The sequence below is a fragment of the Bacillus rossius genome, chromosome 2, assembly GCF_032445375.1.
Source record: "Bacillus rossius redtenbacheri isolate Brsri chromosome 2, Brsri_v3, whole genome shotgun sequence".
NCBI lineage: Eukaryota > Metazoa > Arthropoda > Insecta > Phasmatodea > Bacillidae > Bacillus > Bacillus rossius.
This window is the reverse complement of record NC_086331.1, coordinates 77998926-78006214: the sequence shown is the minus strand read 5'-3', so window position 1 is coordinate 78006214 and position 7289 is coordinate 77998926.

Below are 7289 nucleotides of genomic sequence, written 5' to 3'. Positions count from 1 at the left end.
ATGGCAGATTCTGCAAAGAGTTTCTTATTTATTTTCCTCACACATATTTTTTTTTTCTGCTTTCCTTACTATTTCTTTCATTCATAATGATATAATACAAAAACATAGCTGCCAACTTATACGATTTTCCCGTACAATGTACGATTTTGCGCCCTAATGAATGATTGTACTATTGGTGTAAATTATTGTACGATTTCCAAGCTTTTTCCAATTTTTGTCTCATTTGAGTGATTCGTAACAGTAAATCTATACTGATGTCATACAATTACGGTATCGAACATGCTACATGCGGTATCAAGATCGTACACAACAGAAGACGTTTAGTAGATAATAAAGAAAGCTCGTAATACTGTATTTTCGGAACTAGCATACTCCATTTGTAGTAGTTATGCCATATTTTCACTACAGCGTACCGTAATATTCACTCATTGTACGAACGTAACCTTGAACGCCATTGGCAGTGGAAAATTACCGTGTTTGCTACAGGGAGAAGCTACACCTATGCGTACGGGAATTATTTGTTTTCAAGCATGCGCGGAAATTCGCGGTAAAAATGGCAAGTAAACAGAAAAAGAAATCTTATAACCAAGTATTTTTAGATTGTTATAGTAAAGAAATTCCGTGGGTTAGGCGTTCAAAAACTGGCGTCAATTATGCTTTCTGTGCTTATTGCTCGTGTGAAATAAATATTTCGCACGGGGGTAGAAATGACTTGAAAGTTCTCGAAGGAACAGTGAAACACACAAGGAATGCTTCACTTGGAAGTTCAACCAACATTAGTAATTTTTTTAGTGTTCAAAGTGACGATTTTAGTGTTATTCGAGCAGAATGTTATTTCACATCATTTATTCTGGAACATAACCTGCCGGTGTCAGTAGCAGATCATGCTGGACCTTTGTTGAGAAAAATGTTTCCCAGGAGCGAAGAATCTAAGAAATACAGTTGTGGACGCACGAAAACCACTGCAATAATTGCAGAAATGGCAAGTGAGCGTCAAAATGTTACAGCAGGTATGTTGAAAAAAGTTCCATTTTCAATTGCTACAGATGGGAGCAATGATGATTCTAAGCTTTACCAGTTGTAGTGACCTATTTTAGTGAGAAAGGTTCTCAAATCAAAATGGATTTGCTTGAAATTGTACCGTTAGAGGGTGCTGCAACTGGGAAAACATCGGGAAAATGTTACTCAACAGTTTAGAAAAGCATTCCATTCCTGTTAGAAATTGCATTGCCCTAGGTTCCGATAATGCATCGGTCATGATTGGCCACAAAAATGTTGTAGCCGCAGAACTTCAGCAACATCATGAAAATATTATTGTTTTGGGATGTGCATGCCATTTACTGCACTTAGCAGCAGAAAAGGGTTCCACAGGGCTTCATGTTCGTGTAGATGAAATCCTTGTTGATATTTACTACTATTTGCATAAAAGTGCTAAACGTAAAGAGCAGCTCAAGAATTTGCAAATCCTCTGTGACAAAAAATCAAAGAAATTCTTGAAACATGTCTCCACTAGGTGGCTATCCCTGGGAGAGTGTATCGGTAGGTTAATAGATTTGTGGCAACCCTTAATGTGGTTTTATAAAGAAGAAGTAGATAGTAAGCTTGAATGTCCAAAAGGTTCTTTACATTTGTACAAAATCCCTAAGAAGTTGCCAGGTAAAGTCGAAGAAAGTTCTTGCAGAGCTTCAGATGAAAACAGAAATGCAGGCTTGCGTTCAGGTGAAAGTTCCTTAAAAATAACTTCAACTTCAGATAACTTTTGTTAGGGCAAGAAGATCAAGCAGTCATGTGAACCAGAAGAGCAAAAAACCATTCCAATTTTGTCACGTCAAGAGAGAGTTTTCATGTTTCTCACTGATGACCTAAATAAAGCAGTTTGTTATTTTTTGTGGCATGTTATTCCTGTTTTTGATAAGACAAATGTTATCCTGCAATCTCAAACACCTCACATACATCTTCTTAGGGGATTGTTGACAGACGTGTTAAAAGAATTGCTTGTGAAATTTGTAAAACCTCATGTCATCAAGACAACACCAGTACTTGATGTTCTGTACAATAGTGCTACAAACCAGAAGTCTGATGAAGACCTAGTTTTGGGTTGCAATGCATCAAAAGTAGTGGCTACATTGACACAGTCTGACAAATCTAAGTTTTACACATCAGTTAGGAATTTCTTTAAACTCTCATGTGATTACATTATTTTGAAATTTCCCTTGAAAAATGAAATTTTAAAGCATGCTGAAGTGGTTAATGTAAAAAATATTGAGAGCACATCATTTTCTTCAGTGAAGTATTTTGTGGACATGTTTCCTGCTGTTCTACTTGTCAAGGATGGGGAGACACGTGAAGAGGCACTAGACATTCTTCAACAACAGTTTTGTTCTTTGCAGGTGGACAATGACATCCCACTGGATTCAGTGGAGAGAATAGACAAGTTGTGGTTTACATAGGGAAAATAGGTAGTGGTGTTGGTGGTCTTAAGTATGACAGAGTTGCTCATGCAATGCTATCAGTGTTGGTTATTCCACATAGCAATGCTGAGTGTGAGAGGGTTTTTAGCAGCATTAAAAAAAATAGGACCACTTTCAGAGCTTCAATGTCAGACAAAGTTTTAAACAATATATTGTTGGTAAAACGTACTAACAGCATTTGTTATGAACAAGACTTCGATGAAACTTTTCTCAAGAAAGCTAAATCTGCCACACATGTATCCCTGCTGCAGAAAAAATAAATAACGTATTCAAGCACCATGATATGTATCCAGTGACATGCACTTAGAATCATTAAAAAAAGGTATGTTTCCAAAACCAAATTATTACCATATTGTTTTTTACAGTTTTTTTCGTGAACATTATATGTGCAAAACAAAATAATTTTTGCCGCGCCTGTATTGCGTATAAAAGTTGCCTTTCAATGATTGTACTATAATTGTACTATTTTCTTTTGTAAATTGTACTAATTGCTTTTCTGTAAGGTTGGCAGGTATGCAAAAAGGCCCACAGTGGTTGAGAGGATTTATCACTCGTCTCCCTCCAAGTGTCCCCTTTACCTTCACCTGAGCAAAAGGTGACAACTTCCTCACCCAGCCAGGGTTTGCCTCTGATATGCACAACATAATAAATAAAAGTTTTTATTTAACTTCAACAACTCGTGCCAATTATCTGACATATTTAAACCCTTCATTAAGCGTACAGGAAAAACTACAATGGACACAATTCAACATTTATTAAAATCTTATCAATAAAAAAAATTAAGGTAGGTTTTGAAGTAGTAGTTCAGACTTAATAATGAACTATTTTGCTACTGTATATTGAACATTTGTTTCCAGACAAACTATATCATCATTTAACTGTATGATTTTAAACATCTCAACAAAATGTCGTGAATCAGGAATCTCTATAACTGTAATTACAAAAAAAAAAAAATTATACCCTTAAAATAGCTTATAACTATATCACATATATTCCTTTAAATACATGTGACTTACTACAGTACTCTTTAACATGCTCAGGTATCATCTTTTAAAAAAATACAATAAAAATAATATAAGATACATACAATCATCATGTATATAGGTATGAAACAGTTATGATTACAATTTACCAAATAAAGCTGGGAGCGCCCGTATATTCTATAGCAAGATATCTTGTTACAAACTGCATGTAAAAAAAAAATAATCTAAAAAAAAAAATACGTACATGTATCGGACTAAAATCTATTACAGTCCTTTGCCCGGGCAATATATTAACATCGGTTTCGTGTGCTACCAAGTAATCTAAAGGGCGTGACGTGGCTAACATCACAATTTAGCATAGCAGTTCCAATGTAAATGTAATTCTCATACTTGAATTATACATATTTACGATAGGCAGTTAAAACGTCTTACGTGTGAGCGGATACCAAAAATTGTCACTGTTTATAAAGGTAATTCGGGATGCAAAATTAAAACAATTTCACTATTTTAAGTGTCTCGTACACACCAACAACCGACACCAGGATCCTGTGGGATGTAAATAATGAATGTTCGTGGCCACTTGTATATCTTCGTTCCACCTCTTACCTAAGCACATCTGCAGCACTCTTCATCTTGTTACGCCCCTCGTGCCCAAAAATTATATTATTTTAAATTAATTAAAAACACCTTGGAAACAGCTGGGCAAAATATTAAGAAAATTAAAATTAATTACCAGAGGGGACACGAGGCGGTGAACAAGACAAAATTTACACTCCCTGCACACTAGTAACTTGGGAGTTCGTGGATCGTTATGTAGAAGAAGGTATATGATAAATAAATACACTATATAAACAGCTTGGTCTATAGGTTTCCCTGGTTTATGTTTAAGAGGTTTTGTTTTAGCATTATTTCGACATGATAATAAAAATCTTAGTAATTAACAAAGTTAAGGGGGCGCCCCTACATTATTTAAAAGAATACATATTACACCATAACAAACAAATGATTACATTAACAAAAATTTCAAGTATAGCACCAAAATTTTATTCTCCCAACGATTACATATATATTAGTTTCCTTGATTTTACATGTTCTTGAGGATTACGTTCTTAAAGCACTGCTCGCTGGTATCTTTTTGATGAATTTAGTTCCTTCTATGCAAGCGGAAAATATATATAGCCCATATCACCCGGGTCTTCCCAGGATGACGTCGGACCGAGAGGAAAACTCTTCTAAGGGGGGAATCAGCTGGAGGTCCCGAAGATCATGCGGGAAGCAATTTCTCTCCCCCGAAACTTTGACCCTGTCAAACAGGGTGTGGAAACAGGGCCTCCGAGGTGTCTCGCGCCGAAATCAGGATGACGCGCACCGAGAAATCGCGGATGCACGAAGGAAACCAAATATTAAAGAATAATAAAAAAAAAATTAACTACACATGACTGTTCCTAAAAACTACATCTGCCTGGCTACTGTACAAATGGGATCACATCCCTTAACCAACTGACTACATCTTTTATGCAACCGAAATTCGCCGTTCCCGCGAAAAGCCTCTTAGCACAGAGGACACCGAGAAGACGTGGTCAGTAGCTGAGGTCAGAGTCTAAGTGCCGGCGATGGCGGGCAAGGCTCCTAATTAAATCGGGCGCTAAGGCCCCTAGGGAGAAGGAGGGGGAGGTTCGGCTCAGGGCCGAAAACATGCGGAGGTGCCCGAGGCAGGCGTGACAACAACACGACATGCACGCTCTCCACCGGCGGTAACAGGTTCTACAAAGAATCGACTTCTACAGGCCGCGAGAAGGAAGCATAGGGCTTAAGGGCGCCGCGGCACTGCTCTCTAGCGGCATAAAGGGGAACTAACTGAGGCGGTGAGCTGACTTGCCACTAGGTATCACGAGGGTGAGCTCTGCACGCTGGTGACCAGGCCCGCGGTTATTTTTTTCGCCGCTAGATGTCGTGGACGTCTCTGTCGAACCAGGGAGAAGGTCCTTGAAGTAGCCCATCGTCTTGGCTAAGTTCACGTCAGGTCACTGCTCCTGCTTGATTTCTCAGAACTAAGGTGGGGTGAAGAGAGAGGGGAGGGTGGGCAGAAAATGCCACTCAGGTGGGAACGAGGGTCCACTGGAGACTGCTTCGTGACGAGAATTGCTATTCTCAGCAGGCCTCTCAGAAGTAGCAGCTTGCAGCCCAGAAGCTACTCTATGCAATTTTGGTCATAAAGAGGAATAATATTACAAACTCGGGATGTGACTGCAGGCGAGATAAATTCCAACCGGGCTCCCCATGTCCACATTAGACAGAAAAATATCAGATAGGCCCCCTGAGAAAGGGGTCTTCGGTCCACTGGCACAAAGTTTAAACATGTGGCGTACACCGGCCTAACAAAGAGTAAATCACCCCCTTAACAACCAGATAAATTAAAAAATAAGATTTCCAAAAAAATTTTTTTATTAAATTATAGAAAAATTTAAAAAAAGTGACGAAATGCCTAATTTCCGGCACAATCTTGCGTGCTCCGTCGTAAGGCTGATCAATGTAACTAAGTATTGCACGCATAGTTGCGCAATACTCCCGCTGTGTAGGCGTAGAAGTTTTCAATCACTCGATGCATTACAGGTAATTTTTCACAATGTCGGCGCAAAGTAGTGAAAACTCTTTTGCTGTTAAAGAACCAAAATTATACATCCCGGTGCCTGGCAACAGGCAAAATGTGCTGCGCTGCGTTCACCGACATCATTTCCCGGTAATGCCGCGACTGCACAGACCAGGAACATGCATTCATCACGCCCTCTCACTGCACACCCTTAACTAAAAGTCGTGCCTCAAATTTCTATTATCACTGAGGCCTAACATTTAAAGTCCATTTCAAAAATACATCCAGCAATAAACAGACTAAATATTAAAAAATAACTTTATAAAAATTATTACCATTGTTTTAAATAAAATACAGCCTTTCAATTGACTAAATTATTTGAATGAACTATAACCTTCTACAAGCCATGGCCTTCTGCCTGAGCGAATCAGCCAACAGGAATTAAAAAAAAAAAAAAGGACAAAGAATAACCATACTTAAAATATATTTAAAAAAATTACAAAATATCTTATACATACATATAAGCTACCTACCAAATAAATTAATGAAAACAAATATAAACATTTTAAAGACATATAAAACCACCAAGGAAAGAAAATGTGGTGGAAACACCACACACTATGATCTGGGTTTGATTCCTGGTTTTGTCAACCCAGATGTTTCACGAGGGGTAAACATGGCAGAAATTGCCATGATCTGGTGGGTTTTCCTGGGGTACCAATTCTGGTTCTCTCACCCAATGCTCCATTTAATTTTCTTTACTCAAATATTGGTGAGACTTTAAGCTCTAATTCATTTGTAGAATACAATTTTGCCATATTTCTATTTTCAAAAAAATTTTGTAGTTATTTTTTAGGTTAGTAGCTTTACTGTGTTTGTCCATTTAATTGTTATAAATTGTTAGGTTTTGTAGGATTTTGGAAACTTGAATATTAAACCTTAAAAGTTCTTTGTTTAGTTATAGTTTGAATATCTGACAAGTTAAATACACAGAAGTAATATAATAGCAATTTACAAGTTTGTTTCACTGTACAAATTAAGGTAAAATTGCCACTCTTACATGCCTGGCAGAAGAAGCTACTACAAATTAGGCTGTATGGATTGAAATACTTGAACTTGTATGATTAGCATGCACCTTTACACCATGTCTTACACTAAGGGCCTGTATTAACACCTCCGGATAAATCTCTGAATAAAATTTATTTCTTGAATAGCGTCCACGAACATATTACGACCTTTAAATAG